Source organism: Rhinichthys klamathensis, unplaced genomic scaffold, assembly GCF_029890125.1.
Source record: "Rhinichthys klamathensis goyatoka isolate OS25496 unplaced genomic scaffold, OSU_Roscu_1.1 h1tg000114l_1, whole genome shotgun sequence".
In the NCBI taxonomy this organism is placed as follows: domain Eukaryota; kingdom Metazoa; phylum Chordata; class Actinopteri; order Cypriniformes; family Leuciscidae; genus Rhinichthys; species Rhinichthys klamathensis.
The window spans coordinates 3,922,150-3,937,136 of NW_026606651.1; the positions used below are offsets into that span (position 1 = coordinate 3,922,150).

At 37.4% G+C, this 14,987-nt stretch overlaps 1 protein-coding gene across 2 annotated transcripts in view; it reads left to right on the top strand.

Annotated features, from left to right (window-relative positions):
* The first annotated feature begins 296 nt into the window (after positions 1 to 296).
* The window catches only part of bmpr1ba (bone morphogenetic protein receptor, type IBa), a 68,671-nt gene continuing 53,980 nt past the window's right edge, over positions 297 to 14,987 (top strand). For both annotated transcript variants that reach the window (XM_056254842.1, XM_056254843.1), the window contains exon 1: positions 297 to 391. The gene's annotated coding sequence lies outside the window, so the exon portion shown is untranslated. The remainder of the gene's footprint in view (positions 392 to 14,987) is intronic.

Consider the following 14,987-nt stretch of genomic DNA (forward strand, 5'->3'; position numbering starts at 1 on the left):
ACATATATATATATATATAAAGTTTAAGTTATTTTCAAGTGATAATAAAGCAGTCTTCCAAAACATATTTAATTTATTATTGGCAATTTAATCAAAAACAAACAAACAAAAAATCACAATGGAAAAGGTAATAAATTACAATAATAATGTATGCATGAAATGTATGTACATTTTTTTTTTTTTTTAAATCATCTGACCCACCCACCAAACTAAGTAGCCTAGGTGAGTTTGTCTGTCAGCGCGTGTCCGTGGTGTGGTGAGCGCGCGCGTCTCGAGCTGCTGATGTTGACGAACGCTGAAGACATTTGTGTTGAACTGACACATCATTCACTTCTTCACACGGACAGTGTGCTTTACTACAACTCACGGGGACTTTCTCTCTTCAGAGCGGGTAAGAATCCAGTGAATCAACATCTTTTTGAACCGGGGGAAGTGATCGGATCGGTCTCGTAGTGTATCTGACAGAAACTGCGAATGATTTTCATGAAATCTAACGTTAATGTTAAATCGGTGCGTCCTGATGACGATTCGTAAGATGCGCTTTTGGGTAACGTTAGCACTTTACATTAATACAAACATTTACCATGGTAAATTTCCGCCGAAATACTAACTTACTAGCCTACTACAAGGTAACACGTACTGTGTAGCCTACATCCAGAGAACACACTTATTAAGAGGAGATCTCTTATTAACTTAGGCTATATGATCTACATTATCTGCAGTTATGGTATTTTAGGATAATCTATGGTTACCATGATAAATAATTGTTATATATAGAGTAAATGTTTATATGAAACCAACACTTTTCACTATTACTGTCTTTTTGAACAACATGATCCATGTAATCCATGTAAAACCAATTTACTACTATGTGGTTATTATCGGTATTCTTTGTATTATCTTGCAGAGTACCACTATCATGGCGGATAAATATAGTAAATATTTAGTGCCATGGTGTAAATCATAATACCATGGTATCAACATCTGATACATTGTACTATGGTATCACCACAGTATTCTTTCGTTAGGGAAGACTGAAAAGATTGTTGCCTTTCTCAAATGCACTTGATTTCATGATAGTTTGCATTTTACACTTTAACATTACAAAATGCTGCAATTTCTGTGTCAGTACATAAAAATAATGGCTGTTTTCAAACACGTTTCCCATAAATGTCTTCCATTGGTCAGACAAACAGTGGGACGTTCTTCGAACTTATTATTAAGTTAAAATAGTGAATTATTTTATAATTTAAAACTTTTCGCAAAAAAAGTTAGTAATTTTTATTTCAATCATTTGAAGCTTCATTTTTACAGTCATGTTACGGTTTATGGTGTTGCACAGTCATGGCGACAAAGTTGTAAAATTAGATATTAGTGTAAGTTCATTTGCCATTTTTTTCAAACATGCATATCGTTTGTGTCATGTGGCTATACTATTGAAACAGTGTCCATTTTAAAGGAAGTTGCGATTGTTTTTTCTTCCCTATGATGTATATCCGAGTGAAACGGCTTCTCAAACAAGAAAAAATGTAGGGCGGGACTTAATTTTGTCCATTGGAAATAGATTGAATCGTGGGTCGTTGTGGTTTGCTATTGCTGGTGCCATCTCATCTCAGGTTTTTACTGTTGGGTAGAGGTTATTGTCCCGCCCTCGCGCCAGTGAAGTCAAGTCACCTTTATTTATATAGTGCTTTTTACAGTATAGATTGTTTCAAAGCAGCTTTACAGTGATAACAGGAAACACGTCAGAAGAGATGCATAGAGAAGTTATATTGATTCAAGATTATAAGGGCACATGAATCTTAAAAAAATAATGATGTGCATGGATAAATCATTTACAATAAACATTGCAATAGTAGTCCGTTAAAAGCAAGAATTGTCCATTTTGATTTCATGGTGACTGATAGGATCTTCCCCATTCACTTCCATTGTGCCTCACTCTAACCAATATTTTTGCTTAATTTTCTAAAGAAAAGGAGGAACAGGTGGAGATATTATTTTTCTTTGGTGGTAATCAACATTAAGCAGACACAAATGCTGTCGATTCGCTCAACTTGTACTGAAACCAGAATATTCCTTTAACAAACTGGATCGGTTTGCAGTGGTGATTTTGTCATGATATATGGTGTCCGGGACACGTCTGGTGGGAATATGATACAGCGACAGAAACTTTTAACTGCTCTGATAAGGAGTTAACTCACACTATCTTGATAGCCTCTACTCTTTCAGCACTTAAAGAGTAATCCCAACAGGAGCTACTTTCTCTAGGGATAATAGGGGAATTGGACTGTTTGTGTCCATTAGACATCTTGATTTTTGACTTTTATGAACTATCTTTTTCTTGAACACAAGAAACAATTGTTGACTCAAGCACAGTTCACACACTATGTCAGCAGTTTAAAGGGATAGTTCACTTTGAAATAAATTTTTGGTATGTTTTAGCTTACCTCAAGGGCATCCAAGATGTTTTTAGGTCAAACCGTTCTTGTCTGTCAGTCATATAATGCAGGTCTATGGTCACCACCTCAAAGAGCATGCACAGAGAAGTCCAAATTAAACATGATTTAATGACTCGTAAATGTAAGTACACATTGATGGCCTAAGACACGAAACGAGCGGTTTGTGTGAGAAAACGAACAGTATTTATATCGTTTTTACCTCTTGTAAACACAGCCACGTCCAAGTGATCTGAGGGCGCCGGCGCTTCGGTCTTTTCCGGAAAGCGCCGGAAGTGATCTCTCGCGCGTGGTTTGAGGTGATGCTGCCCTCAAATTTGAGTCTGGAGCCCTGTGAACTTAAAATAAAACTGCATATCGTAAAATCTGTACGTTAAGTCTCTTTATTATTAAAGAATTTGTCAGTATTACAGTTATTTTGGGGGAAAATTGAATAATTGCATTGCAAGCTGATTTAAGGTGTGCCCCTAAATTTTCTGCTTGTGCTCCTAAAATTTTCAGTCAGGGGCAACAGCGCTCCTAGTAAAAAAAGTTAGTCTGGAGCCCTGCAAAGGATTTTGAGATATGATAACCAAAGGCCCCTGGGCTACAGCATTACGGTAGGCCCCCCACCCCACCCATATAGACATTTGTTTTTAGCTCCCTGCCAATTATTTATGTAGAAATTTATCTTGTCGATAACATTTACAACACTGTTTGTATGCTGCGTAAAAATATGGGTAAAATATTGGTGAATATTCAAAATCAGTCTTTGCCAGTAGGTGGCGCTTGTGGAACAGCAGAATTAGCGGTTACAAAGCAGCGATACGCTTATAAAACTACATCAGTGTTTCTCAACCTTTTTTTTTTTTGCCACGGCACAGTTTTGGTAGCCTGGACCCACCAGACTCGTACATTTCATTCGTTTCATTTCGTATGACGATTGACGACTCAAACTAGCGCACGATCGTTCTTAGCCACTCCCTCTGTTCGCTGATTGGCCCGGTAAAAAATTGACCGGAGAAAACCAAAGAATACAGCACAATCCCAGACGTAGCACTGAAAGAAAATGAAAATTGAGTGGAAGTACGTAGGAGGGCGGAGCCAAGCTACAGTTTTGGTAAGTCATGTTACAAAAGATGAAGCGCTACGCAGATGATATTTAAAACTTGCTTCAACTAGACGGCAAATAGCAGACTAATATTCTCTGCTCTTCAAATACAAAAAAACGACAGTTTGAGGAGCCAATGGATTAACGAGGTTTAGTCACAACCTCTTTTAAATGCTTTTTATAGGTTAAATATTTGTAAAACCCACATAGAGACGTAAAGGATGACTAATAGCATTAATTTTATAAAACAAAAATTACGAAATATAGAGACACAAGGTTTTGGCCCCACATCGATGATGTATCATCCTCACATCACAAGCAGACTATATACTTTTTGCGATTTGGTAAGGGCACAAAGTCATAGCGCACTTTCGATTATGACAGATACTTAAAGTCGCAAAACAATGTTAGAGACTTTTTATGTTATCGTGAGAAGTTTTAAAATATTTCCGGTTCATTATGAAACTGTGGCGGCACAGATTAGACTATGGCGGGCTGCCACTGTCTATGTAATTAATGGGAAACACTGGAGGTGTATTTGTTCGATGTGAGCATGATTTATTAATTACATATTAGACTATTAATCGTTCTTTTCAGGCGTGTTTTCAGAGGGGAATTTACTTAGGACGTGTTCTTGTTTATTAAAGCGTTGTTTTAGTATTGTCTATATATTTGTATAGTATTTATTAATAATCTTTATTTGCATTTTGTATATTTTTAGTTTGTTTTATTATGTTATGTGCTTTTGTTTTGTCTCTTTTTTTCAGTATTAGTCATTTTAGTACTTTATCTTACACTTATTTATTTCAGTTAATTGCAACATTTTTATTTTTTTATTTTAAGTTGTTCATCTAATATTTATATTTTATTTTAAGCTTTATTTTAATTACGAAAATGTATTTTAGAACAGTATCATCGCCGTTGTGTGTGATATCAAAACAAGTTCACTGATATGACTGTAGGCCCAATGTCACGGATGAACAGAGAGACCTGAAACTATGTGAGCTTACACACACACACACACACACACACACACACACACACACACACACACACACACACACACACACACACACACACACACACACACACACACACACACACACACACACACACACACACACACACACACACACACACACACACACACACACACACACACACACACACACACACAGAGGCACTAATCAGGTCCAGCTGTGTGTCAGTGTGTTATGTGGAGTTCACGTTGGAGAGTGTGTGACCATATGGCATAAAGCGTCCAATTCTTACCTCACCCCCCACCTTTCGTCATGGGACTAGGCAGGAAAGACTCAACGACCAGCCAGAGTCGAACAGCAGATGTGAGTGTGTGTATGAGAGAGAAAGATGGAATGTGTGAGTAGCAGTACACCCCATCTACAGTGCAAGCGCACACATTTGACAAAAACTAGAAAAGTCAAACTGGATTCAAAAGTGACCCTGATTATTTTCTTAATGCATGTTACTGGTCATATTGTGAATGATTCAGTGGTGCAGATATTTATATATTTTTAATGTTTTTTGACATTGTGATTTTTAATCACTTGGTTATCCTGTGATACGACTCTAGACATCTATGATGTATTCAAGGGCACGATGCAGTTGCATTCAGATCTGCCTCCATTCCTATACTGTACATCTCTCACTTTTCACAATCCAGTCAATTTATACTATTATACTATTTATTAAATATTTTAATTAGCTTTTATTTTTATATTTTCAGTTTTCATATTAATTTTAGTTTGTGCTTTTGTTATTTTTATTAGTTAAAAAAACTATATAGCTTTAATAAATTCAATTTTGATTCTTCAACTTAAGCCTATTTATTTCACTTAGTTGCCAAATCAACATTTCTGATTTTCAATTAAGTTTAATTGGGCGTTTACACTTTTCAACTAAAAACGGAAACTTTGTATGTGTTTTAGTCATTTATTTATAATGACAACGGCATTTGAAACAGGTTTCAAAGTGCAAGTTTTTGAAAATGATACAGTTATCGTCTCTGTAAACTACAAAACCTTTTTTTTGTGTGAAAACGGTGACATCATGCGTATTACGTGTTCAGTCTATAGGCTGGTGGTTTCTTTACAAAGTGACATCGCCAACTACTGGCCTGGCAGCAGAACACAGTGTTTTTAGTCTTTTTCGCGGATCCGTGCTAACTTGGAAATATTTCAAATACATCCATTTCTTGCTGACTTAAATGATAATCGTCAAGGTCGTTTATATTACTGTCTAAACCATAAGCATAAGGGGCTTTCGCACCGGGTAGTTCTAGCGAGCCACCAGGGTGGTTCCCCTAGAAACGTTTTCCTGGTTGCATTCGCACCGCCTGTAGGAACTCTGAAGTGACTTTTATTTTGACGGCGCTGAGAACGCCAGAGCCTGAGCAAACAAACAGTGCTCGCATTCTCTGTGTTCATTAGTTTACGATCTGTCCAACAGTCCTGTCTAATACGATATTAGATAGAACTGTTATACATAGAAAGTAGACTGTATATAAAAAAAAAAGGTTATTAGCGTATGCCGTGTGGTTGATGTCCAGTGTTGCTAGCTGAGCAGAAATATATAATCATGTTTCGCTTGGTCTCCATCACTGGTTTCCATGTTAGTAGAGTTAGTTTCTGGAGTAAATATATAGGCTGTAATCGGTGTGTTTACAAAGCTTTTTAAAAATGGCGGGTGCTGGTGTTTCGTGTGCGTTCGGCCAATCAGCATAGGGTGCTTCTCAAGACCCCTCATCGTTTCCTCGCTCCTCCGTCCTCCATCCTATGACGCGGAAACCGATCGAGCTCAGCCATCTTGAAGGACATCTCAACTCTCTAATTGCACCGCGAGGAGTCGAAGATCCGCGAGGGCTTCCAGAGGAGCTATGAGCGAGGAGGCACGGGTGTATCCTTTGTGGAAGTGTTTTATCGACTAAACATGACGCACGTATAATTCTCCTCCCCCTTCACATCGGTCACAATCATTTTAATTTATACTTTACCTTTGCAGTTTAAATAAACCACACATCTCACATATTTCAACAGGATATCTCGCTTTATTATTAGGCTATTTATTAGGAATTTCTTAAATAACCAAACTAAGGGTGTATTCACACCAGGAAAGTCCGATAGTTCACTTGCTTTGGTCCGGACCAAATAATATATATATATATTTTTTGTTCGGTTCGCTTTCACACTGCTCTTTTTGCAAGTGAACCAAAATTTGTAAACAAAACCACACGTGTGCTAAGCTCGTCCATTCATTGGACAAGGATTCTCAAGTAGGGAAATCAGGAAGTGCAAAAAAGGCTCAGCATGGAGATATTTCGTACTGCAATATTTGTTATTTTACTAATTTTGTGTTATTCTGTACAAACGCAAATGAAGAAACTGCGCAGAAGACGGATAAGGTATAAAGTTTTCATTCATAGAGAGGGGCTATGTTCACACATTCAAATAATGAGATTCTTATTGTATATACTGCTAACAAGTGCTGTCAATGTTAACGCTTGCGAGCTTTTTTTGCATCTATGCGCGATTAGACTGAAGAGAACGCTCTGTATGTGAATGTCCTGATGCACACACTCATTCATTCATTCCATTCCAATGATGCACACACACGACGCGCAGAAAGACGCGCAACAGTATCGTGTGGCCAGACGAGATGGTCCTCACTGCAGAACATGAAATCCACGGGGAGGAGTCGGATCCAGATCCAACTCCTCCCACCTTACATATACCTAAACCTACCCATCTCCGCCCCCTGATCCCTAAACACACCCCTAATCCCTAAACCCACCCCTAATCCTACCCATCTCCACCTCTTGGATCTTGATCCGACTCCTCCCCGTGGATCTTATGTACTGCATTGAGGTGCTACTGGGCCAGACAGCGCGCCGGAATGGAATTCTCTTTCGCACTTGAACAACAATAACACAAACCATTATGCCAAAATCTCCGACTACGGAAGCCTGTTAACTCAAAGGGGCAGTGCTTTCTTGCAATTGGGTCGGTTCATGTTCACACCGTAAACGAACCGTACCAGAGTTCGTTTGGAACCGTACCGAGACCACCTCTTCAGCTGGGTCTCGGTTCGGTTGCTGTATTCACACCTGCCCAAAAGGTCCGCACCAAGGGGGGAAACGAACTAGAGTTCGATTCAATCGAACCAAACAAGGCAGGTGTGAATACACCCTAAAACAACATAAGGGCAGATCCTTTGACCGCTGCTGATGAAGACGCTCGAGTGGTCAAGTATTCCAAAGTATAAAAAAGCTTTCATTCGATTCCTCCGTCCTCCTTTTCTTTCCTTGCAGCCTTCCCTCATATCCTACAGGGGGCGGAGCTGAGACGCGAGGAAAGGAAACGAGGATGGACAAATAAGAATTGAGAAGCACCCACTAACGTCACGGATAGTTCCCACTAGTGTTGCCAAGTCTGCTTATTATAAGCGACTTTGGGCTTGTTTTTCTGTAAAGTCGCTTACAATTATTGGTAGTCGCGGGTCGCGTTTTTTTTGGGCTTGTTTCTAAAGTGTAGTTGGTTATTTGGGCTTGTTCCCAGCTCGTTGTCAAGCAGATATTTTCTATATGTTATTTAAACGTAGGAGTTTGTCTTGCCTGTTCCCTCTGTCCCTCCCCTTTCCCCATACACACAGGAGACAGTAGAGTTTTTTCCCACCCACATCCTGCTTCTAATTGGCTCTGACCCAGATGGCAACGAGTACTAGCCAATCAGAGGCAGAGCAGGGCAATGGTTTTTTTTTTTTGGTTAGGAAAACGTCAGTGAGTGACGTTTAAATGAAAATACGTGCGAGTCGCGACTGATGGTGACTGGACTGTAGTTTTTATATATTAATTATATTTTAGATATTATAGATATTATAGTTTAATATTGTTTAACCCTTTAACGGTCACTCCCCCTTTTTTCGCATAGATAGACATGAAAATCACTATCCAAACTTAAATGGTTGTAATTCAAGAATGCTTTGGAATATAGACCTATGGTTGGTCTTGTTTTAAAGAAGACATTTGCCAGATTATTGTTGAAGTGAAGTATTATGAAATTATGAAAGTGAAACAGAAAAAAAGTTATACAAGTTTGAGTTTATGAAAATGAACAATGTAAAATATATATATATATATTACAAAATATATTTTACTCTAAAACTGCAAGAAAATGTAAGCCAAAAATCTGAAGAAGTTGTGTTCCAAATTTTAGGTTGATATCTCAAAAAATTAGCTTTCAGTGAGATTTTATTTGGGCGCAGTACCAACATTTTTCACTAGACGGACAGCCAAGCTTCATTACTGAAGAAAAATAAACTGTACCGTGTGCACAGTTTTACACAACTGCGCACAGTTTACCAATCTGTCCACATGGATGTAAATTGACAATCTGTACCCACAGTCTATGAGAAAAAGTCGCTTGTTTTGGGCTTGTTTTCACGGGCCTGGTTGCTTATTTGTCTCGCGAGATCTGGCAACACTGATAGTTCCTAGTCCTGGCTTAGAGCTCTGAAGTAGGAGCTAAATTAGTTCCCTCAAAAAGAGTTCCTGGAACTAAAATCGTTCCTAGTTTCTGCGGTTCGAACGCGCCACAATCCGAGTACTTTAGCCAATAGTGCTAGGAACTATGAAAAGGTTCCTCCGGTGCAAAAGCCCCTATAGATAGTATTAAGTAAATCAACAGTAGAATGCTTGCGTAAGTCGAACAAACTACTAAAAACGACTCATTTTTATTTTAGTTTTGGGGGTTTTAATATTTCTATACTGTATCTCTAATTTATTTTATTTCAGTTTTATTTTTAAGTTAGTTGCCAAGGCAGTTCTAATATTTTTTTAGTCTAAGTTTTTCATATAATATTTGCATTTGATTTTATTTCACTTTTATATTTTACCGAAAAATTATTTTAGTTTTAGTTAACAATAACAACACTGCAAAGCTGTCTGAAGTGCAAGTGTGCAAAGGCGTCATATCTTAAATGCTTCAGTTTGAATCAACAAAGCAACACTGCCAATTTTTTTAAAGAACCCTCTTGTTATACTGTACGTAATCAACAAAGCTCACTGTCTAAACTGCTAGTGTGCTAAGTCAACAAAACTAGCATTCTTACAGTGTAGACACCGTGTTTGGGTGTCATTAGCTATTTGGATTTTTTTTTTTTTTTACTTCCTTTGGGTTCAGCATGATAATATGACTAGCGGAATGTAACACAGACATGCTGTGTGTGTATGTAAGTGTGGTTGTGTGTCTGTGTGTGTGAGACTTAAAGGGAGTCTCTGTTTAAACTTCATTAGTCTCACCCTCGCCCTGACACTACTGCTCACATTAACTCACACACATTTATGTTCATGTCATATTGATTGCATCATTTGACTCAAGAGAAGTGTCAGGCCCAGAAGTTCAATATTTATTGGAGGATTATGTGCTAGTGTTCATACTTTTGTATATTCGTGTAGTATGTAGGAAAAGTTTCACATGTGGATTTGGGCGTATTTGATAGTGTGTTTTCTCTTCACAGGTGATCTGCATTCTGATTGACAGCTGGCTGGTTATGGAGCGTCCTTATTTTAGAAAGGTGAGGGGTATTGATTCTTCAGGTGGATTATGAATCACGAGGTGTAAAGTTACAGTTTCAATGTTAGCATTTTGAAAAGAATTGGCATGGATTAGCTCAGTGATTCTTAACCAGGCAGCCAGGGGGCCTCAAGGTGAATTGATTAAAAATTAGACAAAAACTTTGAAATAAGTGAAAACAGCTAAAAAAATATTTCTTATTTTTCAACCTTTTGTCAACTTTCTTTTCTTTGAAGAACCTGGACTCCCATGGTCTTATAAAACCTGGATATATATTTATATTTTATATTAATTTATGTAAGTTTTTTATTTTATTATTTTTTAAAGTGTGATTTACAGATCGGGAAAAGTCATGAAAATTAATAACATCTTACTATGGACATTTTTATAACTAATATATTTTTTTCTAGTTGTGCCAAGCTCAAACATAAAATAATTTAAGGGGTAGGAATTAGGGGAAGCGAGTTGATTCTAAATTCATAGGTTTTCGATTTGACACAGGAATGTTTTTTGCAAATTCAAGATGATTCGATTCACAATGAGATTTGATTCAATTTGATTCAGTATTTTTTAAGTTCCTTCATAGTAGGGGGTGGGCAATTCTTTTTTTCCTTATTTATTAAAGGGGTGTTAAAGTGGTGCAGGTGTCTTTGAGTGTAAGTTGTGTAGGTTGTTCCACTATGCCAAAAACCTTTTAAGTCAAGTCATTTCACTTGGCGGCCATCTTTGAAACGCCTCTCAGACAGCTATTTCAGTCATGCAAGTCCAGCTCCTATCCCTTTGAATGGGAAAACATCAAATTCTCCAAAGCCATTCACCAAGCTTATAATTAAATGTTACATTTGAAATCATCAATGAAGTCTGACGACAACCGTCTCGTAAATTTTGTTTCTAAATGCTCAAATCATGACAAAAAAAAAGCGTTTTTCATGCTGGACTAGCCAATGCGCATGTGTGTAATCGTAAGCGCGCGTCTGTTTCTATAGCAAGCGCAGCTTCTAACAACAGATGACTTTACCAGTTGACCAGTCGCAAAGACCCGCCCCCTTTAGTTACTGTTGCTATGTCTGACAAGCCATGCCGCTCTCACGCCACACCATGTTCTCACGCAGTGAAAAATTATATGAAACAAAAGTCTCAACTGTCAAATTTGGTCATTTTTTAAAGATATTTAAACAATAAATACCATTTTGTGGCTCTTTATTGTGTCGTGACAGATCGCTGTAGAGCCTCAGTTAAAGCTGCTCGTGAACCGATCATCTCTTCCTTCTAGTTAATTTATAGCATTAAAGAAACATGAATGGAAATCAGAAGGAATGTTGTTTCAACCGTGGAAAGACGTCAGTACACACCGTTTTTCAAGTTCAAATCCACCGACGGTAATCTATTAACTCTTCTGACTGCTTTGTCGAACAAAATGTCTGATAGCGGATTATGATTGGTCAGATATCCTGTCAATCAAACTCCCTGTGAAGGGTGATTTGGCAATTGGCTCTTTTATTTAGAAGGCGGGGCCTATTCCGCCATATTGCGCGTTGCACTTTCTCCTATTCATAGTAATATGAGTGCACCGTCTAAAGTCACGATTAAAAAATCCACGTTTCAAGATTAGTGCATATCTAATCTTGAATCACAATAAATCATTACTCCCCTAGTAGTAATTTTAAGTACATTCTTAATATACTAAAAATATTCTTAAAAATCCTTAGCCTGTAAATTATAAACTGCTGGAGAATGTCAAGTTTATTGAATTTATTTACTCACCCTCATGTCGTTCCATGGCGTTCAATTTGCTCTCTCTAATCTCGTAGTCTATGAGAAAAGATTGAGATATAGTAATGAGATCTCACTCGTGATATTGTTTCCTACGGGATCAGCCGTTGTTCTGCAGGCCCCAGTAGCTCTTTTCGATAACGCTACAGATTTAAAGCATTTGAGAATCTCCAATCTGGAGTTTAGCGAGTCTATAAAGGCTTCAGGTTCAACTGAGTGATTTATCATACAGGAAATAATGTTATCACGGCACATTCCTCAGGTAATATACGATCACACACACCTCCAATTGACCCAGGTGTGTGTGTGTGTAAGCGAGTGACAGAGAGATCACTGGTGTCTGCAGGGCTGATATTATCGCTTGCTGAAAAGAGATATAGATCAAGAGGAAATTGAGCCATTTAAATCCCAGGAGCGCTTTATGATTAATGGCTGTCAGGTATTATACTGTCTCTCTGAAAAGATTTGGCAACCAGCCGAATAAAACACCACACACACACTCATAAAAGTCAGTCATTTTTCCATTGTCCAAAAGGCAAATACTCTCTGCAATCCACCCACTACGGGTGGGCGGTGTGACCCAAATCTTATCATGGTGTGAGTAATTTCTTATGACGGTAGCAGTCTGTATCAGTTTTTTTGTGTGGAAAAAGTGGTTTATATATTATAACCATGTGGTCATATCTATTTCTGGATACTTTAGAAATTAAACCTTACTTTATTATTTTCTCTTGGTTTAAAAGTAAATGAAAAGATGATTATTTATATCGCAATATATAACAAAAAAGTAAAATATACTGTAAAATAGATAGTTCTAACTCTAGATTTTGATTGAATGAGTCACGTTTGAGGTTATGCGATCCTTACATGTTCACACATCTTTCTTTGATACGCTCATGTGTACATAATGTAAAGCTGTTTTGTCCTCTCATAGCTGTCCAAATTTGTCTTCTGTGGTATAAACACTAAACAGTACGTCTAAATGGCACATTTCTACGTCTGTGCGCAATATACCGTAAAACCACCCATCCCCCACGACCCACAAACCTATTTTCTCGCTTTGAGGTGAGAGATAAAAGAAAGAAAGACAATCTAGAAATGACTAGCTTTCTCGATGCCTGTGTACAGAAGCACTTTATGATTGTGAGATTAGCACTCTAAATGTAATATTTTAATATTTAAATATATATTTATATTTAGTTAAAGGGTGTCGATAAGTTTTTTTTAAAGTATTTAAAAAACGTTTATTCAACAAGGACATTAAACTGAACAAAACTCACTGTAAAGACATTCTTGAGTCTTTTTTTCTATATATCAGAGTCCTAAAAAAATGCATCACAGTTTCCACAAAAATATGAAGCCGCACAACAATTTTGAACATTGATAGTAATAATTCTTGAGCAGCAAATCGGAATATTAGAATGATTTCTGAAGGATCATGTGACTGAAAATTCAGCTTTAATCGCAGGAATAAATTACGTGAACATATCTTACAATAGACAGAATAAACTATGGAAGCTTATTTCCGCCACTGAATAAAAAAATTAATAAAAATAATTGCGACTTTTTATCTCCCAATTGCGAGAAATGAAGTCAGAATTGCGAGATATAAAGTCGCAATTATGAGAAATAAAGTCGGAATTGCGAGAAAAAAAGACTGCGACTTTATCTCACAATTTTGACTTTTTTTCTCACAATTGCGAGTTTACATCTCGCAATTCTGACTTTATAACACATAATTGCGAGTTTATATCTCGAAATTCTGACATCTTTTCTAGACATCAGGCCAATTCCAAGGGGGAAAAAAGACTAACTTTTCTCCCCTCAGAATAGTTTATATCTCACAATTCTGACTTTACAACACGCAATTTCGACTTTATATCAATCAATTCTGACTTTATATCTCGCAATTCTGACTTTATAACACGCAATTGCGACTTTATTTCACACAATTCTGACTTTACAACACGCAATTGCGACTTTATATCACGCAATTCTGACTTTATATCTCGCAATTCTGACTTTATAGCACGCAATTGTGATTTTATATCACGCAATTCTGACTTTATATCTCGCAATTCTGAGAAATAAAGTCAGAATTGCGAGATGTAAACTCGCAATTGTGAGAAAAAAAGTCAGTATTGTGAGATAAAAAGTCGCAATTACCTTTTTTATTTTTCATTCTGTGGTGGAAACAAGCTTCCATAATAAACAGTTCTTTTAGAATTGTAATAATATTTTACAATATTACTGTTTTTTTTACTGTATTTTTGATAAAATAAATGCACCCTAGCATCATAGCAGTGAGTTTAGTACAGGCAAGCACCATTCACATTAGCTGCAGAAACTGTAATCTAGTTATCACATGGGACATTACACAGATGCCCTGCTGTGCTCTTATATGTTCGTGATTGGCTATTAAGATTGATTTAGCACGCTTGCGGTATGCCACACCCCCACTCCACTGCTCATGTCTGTTAAAGAGCTTATGCTAGTTGAGTTTCATTACTTCCTGTCTCAGGGGCAGGACTGGTGATGAAGGCTGTATGTGTGTATGTGTATGCCTGACACTACTCAAATATGCACTTATAAAGTTATAGACTGCTGACGGATAGCCCTCACATAACCCATTTATCTTGCAGCCCCGAGATGCAGTGTACATCATTTTCACATGCACATAAACTCTCCCTGACTGATGGCGGTGCCTCCATCTGACATAGTTTCAGCATCTATCAACATCATCATATTTTTTCTCTTTAAAGTGCGTCATTGGAAGAGGCTGTGGCTCCTTAGCACTGTGATTGGCTGATCCTCCTTAAAATGTGATAATGTTCAGCTATCATACTCATAACTGGTCAGAAATTGGCCTGAATGGGTCAAAACTGTCAGAAATGGTCAGGTTAAGCTGTGTTGCCAATTGGGCTACTTTTACACAGTTTTTGCCGTCTTTGTGTGGGTTTTGAATAGCAATAAGGCTGGTTTTGTTACGCCATCCTGAGGTTAAGAGTTAAAAACTGTGAATCTACTATATTTCAGGTCTAATAAGAGTGAACCTCAATCGACAGCTTGATTTTGACTTTT